The 11,573-nt window shown below is 39.1% G+C and overlaps 1 protein-coding gene across 4 annotated transcripts in view; it reads right to left on the reverse strand.

Annotated features, from left to right (window-relative positions):
- Positions 1-7,709, reverse strand: part of LOC138021545 (visual pigment-like receptor peropsin) — a 22,059-nt gene extending 14,350 nt beyond the window's left edge. The window contains exons 1-2 of one of the 4 annotated variants that reach the window (XM_068868443.1): positions 7,196-7,709; positions 6,168-6,221 (exon numbers count right to left, since the gene is read on the reverse strand). The gene's annotated coding sequence lies outside the window, so the exon portion shown is untranslated. Of the gene's footprint in view, positions 1-3,475; positions 3,535-5,981; positions 6,145-6,167; positions 6,259-7,195 lie in introns of those variants that run through there. The other 3 variants (XM_068868444.1, XM_068868442.1, XM_068868445.1) reach the window with 3 other exon arrangements.
- Between the last annotated feature and the right edge of the window lie 3,864 nt (positions 7,710-11,573).

The raw sequence follows: 11,573 nt of genomic DNA on the forward strand, positions 1-11,573 counted from the left end.
CATTGCTTAAAAACCACAGATTCAGTTGCTCGAGTGCAGGGTCTGTGATCTCACCTACCACATCAGGTGTGTAAACGTAACGCCCTGTCTGTTCTTACGATTTTAATGCACTACCATTTGCTTCTCTGTCCGAAGAATCTTTCACGTCTATGGCAGGAACGGATCCACTTAACAACGAAACTTCACAATGCGATTCTACCAGTGATTATTTGCATGAAATTGCCCAGGAAATAAATACCTCACCAAAAGACTAAAAGGTCGCTCATTTAAACATTTGTAGTCTACGTAACAAAGTCGAAGAACTGCGTGTACTAAAAACGATTTTTGGATTTGATATTCTCACTATCATTGAGATCATGGTCTGCAGAGTGACGGACTAAAATTCATCCGCCGAGAATGCAAAGGAGCAGGTTGCATTTTATACTACTCTGAACATTTCAAGGTGATATACTGTAAGGATTCAATCAATGGCAACCTTGAAGCCACTTGGACCCAGATAAAGTTCCCTGAGCTCATTAGCTCCTTTTGTTCGCCTACCAGCAATTGTGCATTGCAGCAGCGTTATGTGTCTCTCTAGGGATTGGTTGCAAACCACCAATACATTATTTGGTGTGGTTTAAGGATTCGAAAGGCTGGGTCATGTAATTCCCGGTGTTGTGGTCTATCCTTTGTGGTGTATCATGGTTGGGAGGTTTCTCGGAGATTCTAGCTACACCAAGCTACTCTAAAGTCCGAGGGTAAATAAAGATATGATTGACTTGATTGTGACGACTGAGGTGAACTTAGTCAGTAAGAGTGGAGCACTACCGCTTGATTTATCAGATCACTGCCTTATCTACGCAACTTTCAAGCTAAACAGCAAAAGACCTCCATCCAAAATTATCCTGACCAGAAATTTTAATCAACTTAATGAAAAAGATTTTAAGACATGTTGAGCGAACACCATTTCACATTTTAACAGTTTTCGAAGACAAAGATGATTCCCCGTGGGCCTGGGAGCAATTGTTCCGTAGCGTTTGTGATCAACACGCACAGAGTTGTAAATTCACGAAGGGTCTCCTCCCCTTGGATTAATAAACAAATCAAGCATAAAATTAATCGAAGGTTCAAATTATTTAAGAAAGTCTTTGAAACCAAAGAGCCTGACAAGTGGGCTGATTACAAAAAAACTAAGAAATGAAATAACATCTGACATTAGGAAGGCCAAATCAGCTTATTTTAAGAGGAAATTTTATGAAGTTAAAACCACCTCCGCCTATTGGAATCTACTGTCTAGAGCGACCAAAGCTCGAAAACCAATCGGTCCGTTGAAACGTGATGACGAGTCTCGCTGTTGATGATAAAGAGAAAGCTAACTTATTAAAGCGCAACGCGCCTAATGGTGGCCATGTAACCACCCAACAAACTTCACATTTGACAATTACGTGTAAATACGTCAACTCAACAACCCATGCAACGGTGTTCAGCTAACAATTACTGTGCGAATTTTGCAAGGAGACGTGCACGTGACTGTCAATCAAATTCACACATCCTGATTGGCGGACAGTTTGTAATATACTTTGTTAGGTGGCCACGGTACATCGGTGATCTACTTGAGGCTGTTAGTTTTGCATCTCCCTACATATAAGCTGACGACACGACCACCTTTTGTATAGGTGAGTCAGTGGACTCCGTCACCAATACGATCAATAACGCACTAAAGGAATTAGAAGATTTGCAGTTCAAAGAAACAACGTTAATTCTGGGTAGGAACACATTATTTTTTTTTTCGCATTTCGCGCGTTAACTCTCTTATTCTTTTCTCATTTTATCGAGCCTCGCTTCTGCACGCTCTGAAACGAACACCGCTGAAACGTGGGCTCAACTGTAATCACAAGCTTTTGAACTCCACTCAGTCTTATTACTTTTATGAATTAACTTGTATATAAGCTCCACGCAGGACAATTTTCTTACCCCTGATGTTGCCATGACCAGCGAAAGCTCGTATTTTTAACTCTTATTCTTTACAGTAGTTATTATAAGGCCTTATTTGAACTTCAACATGATCATGATTCAGTAGAGCATCTGTATACAGTATACAGTAAATGAGATGTTTCAAAACGGAACATGCGATTACTAGGGGGGGGGGGGGTGGGGAAGTAGAAGCACCAAAGAGATCAATCCCAACTACCCCTTCAGGACTGTCCTATATGCGAAGAGCAACAAAAATCATGTGTCATAGACGCTACACGACAACCTTTATATGGTCTTGTATGGAAGGAGGTAATACTGAAACCGCGCGCCCTTGCTACCGAAAAATGTCGCGAACAGTAAGTGAACCAATTTGACTGCGTTACGGGGTTTGTTTCCGCACGTAAGCTGCAACGAAATGTCAGTTGAGTTGATTATCGTTTCTAAAAGGCGCGGAATGAGAAAAATTCATTGATTATAATTTTCAAACAAAAGAAGGATTATATATAGTCTATTGTCACCACTCAGCCTTTTGGAACATTGTCTATACGGGCACATACGGTGAGTCAGTTTACAATGTGTGGTATGCCAGTCGTTTTAATTGGCAAATACCTGAATCACCATGACTACCCTTTTCCCGCGTTCAAACTGAAAAGGAACGCAGAAATTGAGATGAAATAAAATTGCCAAGGTTTAGCCAGTTTGAGCTTCTTAAGAAAAGGTTTTGAGCACCTCTATAGTGCAAAAACAACGAAGAGGAAAATAAAAACAAACTATTTAAGTGTTAATTGGAAGCAACGGGGCTCACAAAGACTATTGGTTAGACAAAATCAAGTCTATGCTTGAGAGTTTTACCAAAACTATTAATGTGTCTTCGTATTCTTTTCATTTCTCCGCCAAAGTGGAAAAACAGAAACAATTGAGCAAGCAAAGCATGTAATCACACCTCATCATACAGTGATCTTTATGAAAGAGTGAATGAAAACAGCAGGTTTGTTCTTCAGGGGAAATTTAAAAAAGCCATTGCAGATTTTTTTGATAATTTAAAAATGATAAAATCTTATTTAATTTATTGTCAATGAGCCTTCACTAGGTTGCGTTTTATTCGAGTTGCAACCTTTCAAGCATTAATTTTTAACTACAATGCATTAACATTCGTTTGGGTGTATTGTTCATAAATATTCAAATTAAGAAGCAAAACGCTTCTCCTTCCAAACTCGCAAAAAATGTCTCTCGTCTGCCGCGTTATCATCGCTTTTTCCTCAATTAAACGGCTAACGCCATTTTCTCTTTTATACAAAACGTTTAATTTCAACGCGAGGTTCAACTCAGACTAGAGTTCTTTAACTGTTTTCTTTAACACCAACCTTAACTGCGGTAATGATGCCTTTCATGTTGCAGGGAGGTTTGAAATTCAGATAATTTGCGCCCGATCACCGATATGTGTTCGAGAAGATCAAGCAAACTTCGTTATAAGGAAGGTTGACTCAGCAAAGCAAAATAGAATAACAGCACAATTCCATACCTTTCCCGTCTTCAGTTTCCTTTCCAGTCGACAAAGAAGTAAACCAAATTGCTGGGATCCTAAAACCAACGAGGTATGCCCGTGTATAGAAACATTCCTAAGCAACGCTGTTTCCAAAACAGTAAAAAAAAAAATCGACAACGTGTGGTTCCTCTTAAGGGAACGAGCTAATTACAAATGCAAAGCATCGATTAGTGAAGAAATTGACAAAAAGAGGATTGTCCAACTAACAGTGAGAGATGAGTGCCCATCACATCATAAAATGTAAAAAAAAAGAATCCTGAGATCTTCATTACATCTCAATTATCAAACATTTGCGGAGTTAAAAGGAAACAGTGTTTAATCTCGCAATCAAATTGAAGAATTGAGATTATATTTCAGTTCTTAAATTTGATTGGCTTAGAACATTGTCTGAAATAAACACACGAGAAAGGTGTTCCTAAAATAGGGAACTCAAGTTTGTTAAATTGCTATGAACGAAATTTTAAGAAAAGGGAGAGCCTGATCTACTCGAAACAAAGTCTAAGGTGAAAATGTCGTGCCATTGTATTGAAGTGAAACATTGAAATTGATGACTAACAGCCTAAGGCGGTATTTACTTCCTGTTAAATGATGAAAATATTGTGCAAAACATTAAAATGCCACCTTGTTGACGCACAAAGATAAGTAGTTCTAAAATGAATGGAAGCTATTTTCAATCTACCGTTGAAAAGCAAAATAATTGACGCGTACGTTTTAAAGTTCAAAAGGTGATTCATTAATTGTCGGTGTGACTTTTCGATTCTTATCTATAAGAAGAACTTTCCAGTTTGAGTCAAAGGTTAAAGTAAACAATATTGTTTGCCAAGCAAACCTGAACTGTTAAAAGCTTTGGTAAAAAATGTTTGCAAAGTTGGACATTTTTGCCCGGAAACTTGGGCTAAATACTTTTTTATCTAAACTCGATTAACAGAATTTTTAAAAATATGGTGATCAATTTTCAAAGGGGCCGCATTCAAAAACAAATCTGCGTTAACCAAAGAATCGGATATTCACAGCCAAGAAAAGAAAGAGTAAAAAAGCTATTCACCCTCTGAAAACCGCATGAAGAAAATGCAACATTTCAACCTGTCTGTCAAAGGTGAAAACAGGCGATTTTCATATTTTCATATTTTTCTGTTATGAATGTGAAGTCCACCTCAATATATTCATATGGGAATGTACACTGAACAAATTTCGTATTAATGTTTAAATGCTAGAAGAATAAATCAAATATTAACAAAGTTGGAAAAAATAGAGATATAAAACAGCTTGACAAATTTCCTACTTTTTAGTCGAGCTTCTAAACGGCTCCATTGAGGGATCTGAAGGGATTCAAGAAGTGTCCACCGGCTATGGTTGTCTCTGAGTTGGTATTGCTTAATTAAGTTCTGGCTAGGTTTTATTAATACTGCTTTACGTGGTTGAATGACTTCACTTGACACTGATTTTCTCAAAAATTCCTGCGAGATCCTGTCTCAAGTTCTTTGGTTCCACCAGTGAATCACCGCGACGTTTCTCGGCTGACTACAGTTTGCAAATTCCTCTCCCTCCCTCCCCCCAACCTTTTATCTTTTGGAGTGACTTGACAGAAAATTCGCTCCATTGTAGCCTTTTGCCGCATTCTATTGTGTTGCAACTCAGCAGTTCAGTCATAGGGGGAGGAGTTCGATTCACTGAAGAAAATGAGTTTTTTTCATCAATATTTTGACTTTACTGCTAACTAGGAAAAGAGGAGTATTTCGTCAGGTTCATCCTGATTGTTGTTTCCATGATCCGAAGGGCTCCTACTGGCTCTCAGCATTTCTAAGATTACCGAAATTCATGGGCACTACGTTTGTCTCTCACGATGGTTCCTTCAGTGAACTCTTAATTAAAAGGCACTCCGTTTATTTCGAGTATAAGATCCTTTAAGGATTAACTGTTTCAAAAGTTGAAATATTAAGCTTACCAGGAGCCTATGACATCATTGGGCTCCTGGCTTACTTGCATAGTCCCACCATTATAACGCCATTTTCCCCATTTCCTCTAAAAGTCCACCTCGTAATTGAGGTCAAATCGATATGTCAGTCAGACATCGCGGCTCTCTGTAAGAGGATATAGGCGTAACTAACATCAAGAATCAACTGAATGGCATTACCACCAGAATCATATGACCATATGACCACAAGTCGTGTGATCTGCGAGAAATGAATAGCCGAAAACACAGTTCACATTTTAACATTGCCACGAACTTAAGTTATCTTTCCCTTTCTATAGTACTTGTACTATTTAGAATCAGTTGAGATTCTGTGTGAACGAAACGTAAAACGAATTAGTACGCAGGACTAAGAAAACAGGTTTTTCGCATTCCAAGGTTAGTCTTTTCTTGGCATTTTTGTAACTAAGAGGTGGATTAGAGATGGCGATGGAAAGGCCGGCAGGTTTGGATCGAAAACCGTGAAATGAAAAATGGAAGAATGCACGACCCCCGGTTACTGAAACTTACCTTGCAACGCCGGACCAAAAACCTGATGTTTATGGATTCCATGGTTTAAAAATTTTGGAGCTCCTTGACGAGCCTCCAGTGATCAGTGTGTTTCAGTTGTCCAAAAACCAAAAACTAAGCAATTTGAAGGTTGTAGTACGTGAAAGCAAGAGACAAACGAACATGAAATAGTGATTCAACTTTTACCTTTAGTCCCTGTCTTCCCTGAGGGTACTGCTGCAGCAGTATTAAAAGATGTTTCTGAAAGAGAATTATTTACGTTACCGAACAAACCATACATGCGTGTGCGATGAATCACGAGTCATCACGAGATGTGGAAAGCGTCCTTTATTTTCAAGTGCATTGCAGCTGCAGCACGTCAAATGATAAGATTATCTTAACATGTAACAACCTGTTAATACGAGTTTACCTTTTTAATTTTTTATTTTTTTTAATTGACGGCTTCCTTCCTCTGACAAAACTATTCAATTTTTGTGTTGCTGGCAAACTGGTTTGTTAGCCTGAATTTCAGCCGCCTCTTCCGACACTCTGTGAGACGGTCACTTGGGGACAGAGGCGAGCGGAGGAGGCGGCTGAAATTCAGGCAACCAAGGTGGGATACGAGATGCAAAATACTATACATCGTGTAATTATCAAGAGATGTCCAGGCGTGTAAGCCCTTCTGTGTTGATCACCACCGTGGCCATCATTGACATCTCGTGGTATAACAAACAAGAGAAAATATGTGCATTCTGGAACAAGCTTTTTGAAGTCTGGAGTAGTCTTTTCTCAATTCGAAACATTTAAAAGGAACACGAGGCTCAAAACTAATGAAATCATCTGTAAAAGCTACGACAAGAGCCCATGGAAAAATATCAAATGGCATCCTCACATGAAATTCATAGATTCTACCTTAATTAACTGTAAACAAATCTGAAGAATTTCCGTTGACAAAAGCAATGACTTTCCGGAAGCACGAGAAGGGAAGTCAACACATCTACACGCGAGCCATGTAGGAAGGCAACAAAGGCAAGTGAAAACTGGTTTGCCATTTGAACAAAACAGAGCCCTACGTAACCTGGGATCATGCGTACTTTTCTTTTAGACAAAACGCGAAAAGGGACGCCTGCTACAATTCAATTTCTTAACGAGTCGTCTGCCGCCCACCTGTAAAGAGTAATGTTATCTTGTGTCATGCTATAAATGTGAGCCAATCAGATTTTCCCGGAAATTACCTGCAAGTTGTTGCGAGACGACCAACACAAAATAGGATTCTAGCTGGAATGTCTGCGAAGTCAGACTTTATCCATGCAATCAAAGCTACTAGTATTTCCAGGACCCCATGTGGAGGAGCGAACAACAGACCGATTTATTTTTGGATTGAATTTACCGCGAATGAGACTCCCGTGGGCGCCCTAGACCAATCACAAGAAACTAACTTGGAATAGGTAGTCTTAAAATAGATAGGTCTGTAAAATGCCGTGACATAGGCTTAATATGGAAGTTGCTCGCTTCAACTCATGAGCTCCTGTGTTTCTGCAAATCCTGCTTGACAGTTGGTACGGTTTCTCGGATCAAACTATTAAAAGGAACAAAGAATTTCGAGATAAAATCGCAAAAAAGATCCGAATCCTTCATGTTATCAGGCGCAATCGGCAACAGTACAATATAAAACATACTAATATCTCCAGCAGCAGCTATTCAACTATCATTTTGTTAGAAGTGTGTCACTATTAAAACTTTGATTAAAACCACTGTTCAGCGAACAAGGTCGAATTTCTCTGTCAAGCTCGGCTGATTCCCCGATTGTGGGAAGCATCAAGTTCTATTCGGCTCTTTTTTGATTCGAGATTTGTTGATTCCGAATATATTCCAAAGGACTTACCACAACTACAAACGTTTTCGAGTCGGGGAAAGTGGAACGATTCTTTTTTTTCTCTAGAATGTTCAGGACTGTAAATAACACTATTGCCAAATCCCATCCAGGTGATCTGGTGACGTCATTGCGCGAGACTGGGGAGAAATTTTTAATGCCGTATCCCAAAAGGCAGCACGCGCATCACTGTGAGGAGGTTGAATGATGGTGGCCACTACGCTCACGATGTTTGCTGTCGGGAATTGTTTTATTCTTCACTAATACCGTGACTTGAACTCATAATGTTGTTGTTAATATGGGAAATGTTGATTTGGACGGTTGGAAAACATCCTTCGACGGCAAATCTCTTCCGATTTGGATGGAAGCTTCGTGCAACAAGTTGCATGATCGTATGAAAATCACTTCGTGTTTTACTTTTGCTTTTGATGTGTGTAATTTTTATACAGTATTAACGATACTGTTTTCCATCAATGTTTCTTGTTTGTGTTTGTTTATTTGTTAAAGACTCCCTAATGCCTTTGGTTTTTAAAAGGGAACATTCCGCATTCAAAGAGTTTTCTTGTAGTATTGTTGGTTCATTTGGCATTAGTCTCAAATCTTATAGCCGGGCACATGTGCCCTACTAATCGGGGAGACAAAAGGAAAGAAAACAAAAATACCATAAATCTAATCTAATTCACAATTCAATGCCAAGAAATATAAATGTATGTACACATATATAATTTAGAAAAAATTATAATCAAGTATGTAAAGTTAAGTTTTCTAATTTTGTTCTCAAAAACACTAACAGAAGGTTCCGATCTTATTCTTGAATTAAGTTTGGACCACAAATGAGGTCCGAAGTATCTTAAGGCTGTTCTTACCGTACTTCACTGTGTTAAAACTGTTTATTGAAAAATCAGTATTTCTAAGATTATATTTATGATTAGGGCAAGTAAATAAGTCTACGACGGTTTTGAGTTAGCAACTTGTTTTTAATCTTGTACATAAATACTGCGATGTTTTGTAATCTTCTGTTATATAAGGTGGTTAACTTGTAATTAGCTCTCCTTAATAGTAGTTCCTCATAAGGTGATAAAGTTCCTCATAAGGTGATAGTCACAGTATACAGCTCTCAGTCCACTTTTGTTAACAAGTTCTTGTTTTTAATACTTAACTTGTTCTTATCACAAGACATTTTGAGAAACAAGTGGGGAAGAACAATTGATTGCATTCTCAGTAAGGACGAAACTTTTGATAAACTTAATGACACACGTCAAGAATTGCTAGAAAAGATTGGACTGACTTTTAATGAATTGGGAGAGGTAGTTGTTGGCTATGTTGACATTGAGAAATACTTAACACTATTTATTAGTCAGTCAGGAGTGCAGAGTGCAATTACAGCACCAAACAGCAGCATTATCATTATGGATTACACTGATGGTTTCCCATGGTTGAAATGGTCACATCAGTTCACTGGGGAGATAAGTGTCAGGGTGAAGATAATTGAGCCATACAATTTACTAAGCACAGTATTAACAGTTTCTCTTTGGTTGGGGAATGCTGACTATGACACTGTCAAAGAATGTGCTGGGGCAGTTTATGAACTAAGTGGAAAAGCCCCTAGCAAAGAAAAACACAGGAAGTTTGCTAAACAAAATCTGGGAAACACTGGTTGTAAAAATATCTGTGGAACACCCCTCTCTGAGTAATACCCTGGAACTTCCGACCTTGGGTTTCGATCTGCAGAGACAGTGTCTGGATTGCAAAAATTGCATCAGGTTTGTTAGCTCCAAAATGATTGATTAATTGAACCTTCCTTTCAAAAAAGACTTAACTTATGAGTATGTACACTTGAGTTCTTTTAACCCTTTCAGGCCCGAGGGGTTCCCCATTGACGAGTAAAATCGTTTGGCGTTAGACAGAGTAAAATCTATAAGTGCCATTTGGCACTATCGGGCCTGAAAGGGTTAAAGAAATGTTCACTACTTTTAAGTATTGGAATAAAAGTACTCTTCAAATCGGTGAAATTACAAATGTACTTACTACTTTCGGGGTGAAATAACCGAAGATTCGCCAGGACAAGGCAATGTTCCAATCAAAGTAAACAGACGGGTGAATGAAGTTCAGTATTCCGAGGATATCACGTTGTTAACCGATGAGCTATGGCAGTGTGCACTAAATAATTTCAGCAACACGTCTATTTCTTTAGTAACAAAACAGTCTGCGAGATCATTTCATCAATGCAATTTGCCACAGGCAAGCATAGGTTTTCATTTGCAGTCTGTTCAAGCGTCGTTCGTTTCATGGGAGCGCTCAGATCTTGATCTTGAAGTGCAAAGTCTTGACAAGTCCCCCGAGCCACTGTTTTTCCATTCAGTCCACCAAAGTTGAAGACAATGAAAGTAAACGACTGTTAATAACATTGGTTTAGAACTAGGCGATGACTCGATAGTCGTAGTGAATGTTTAGTTAGAGCAGCACAGCTGGCTTGCCTGCGTCTTCTGAACACACTTCCTTCAGCAAACAAAGCTGAATACCCCATTAAAATGCAATGGTTTTAAAATTACTCACTACAAAAACATACTGATAAAAAAAACCCTTCCGATAAAGAACTGCCTTATTTACCCTCACGGCGCCATCGTTGCATCCATGGAACACATTCTGAAGGCTAGGCGCGCAAAAAATTCTGTGCGGCATTAAAAATAATTTCTCCTTGAATCTGATTGGTTGATTATTTACGGCCAGATCACCTGGATAGGAGGAACAACTATAACATCTTCTTTAAGACAAACCATATTTCGGATGCATTATCTCTGCTTTTGTGGAAAAAAATCTGAAGTCGAAGCAACAGCAGCTGCACCCTGCCAGCAGAGCCTTTCTTAAAAAAACCTTGTAGATTCTTTATTGAGCATGCGTAAGCCGTTGCTTGTAGACATTTTTCGTGTATAAGGCTCTATTGCTGCCTAAACCTGTTTGACCAGAGTGACTAGCCCAATCTCGTCCCCAGAGTCCGCTTTTCTTTTGGTCAGCACCAAGAACACGGACTCTGGCCACTTCCAAGGCAGGAAGTCCGCAAATCACGGACTTCCGGCTCGTCTATGGAAGTGGCCAGAGCTCTTGGATCCTCGCTCCGATTGGTTGCAGAATTGCAAATCATACTTCTAGTAACATCGGTTAACATCTGATCAAATTTTGGCCACCGAGAAGGATTTTGAACAGGAATGATATTTAGGCTGCTGCATCTTGTGAGCAGAGCTTCTCTAAAACTCACCAAAGAGGTGAGAGGCGAGAGGCTCTGCAGAAATCGTGTCAAGTCTTTCAAGTCGCCGCAGCCCAAGCTTCTGGGCGAGTCACAATCTTGTTCCCAGAGTCCGCTTTTCTTTTGGTCAGCACCAAGAACACGGAGTCTATTGATTTTCGACCAATCAGAGTAAAGTCCAGATTCTGGACTACGGGCAGACGAATCGTTAAGAAATTGTATCAGGCGTACTTTTTCTTTCTCTAAAGAAAAAGTACACCTCATCGCAGGTTAAGCCCTACCATTTTGCTTATACACGTTGTTTTGCATGTTTTTGGTCCATCGCTGTGTGGTTATTCAAAGTTTAAAACAGAACAAAGCAAAATTGGAAAGCCTACAAATTGCAGAGAGGAGCATTATTATGAAAATTTGTCTCGGAAACGTTTTGAATATGGTCCATTTGAATAGGCAATAAATTTGAAAGGAACATTAAGCTCAAAATTGATGAAATCATCCG

This window comes from Montipora capricornis, chromosome 10 (genome assembly GCF_036669925.1).
Source record: "Montipora capricornis isolate CH-2021 chromosome 10, ASM3666992v2, whole genome shotgun sequence".
Classification (NCBI taxonomy): Eukaryota; Metazoa; Cnidaria; class Anthozoa; order Scleractinia; family Acroporidae; genus Montipora; species Montipora capricornis.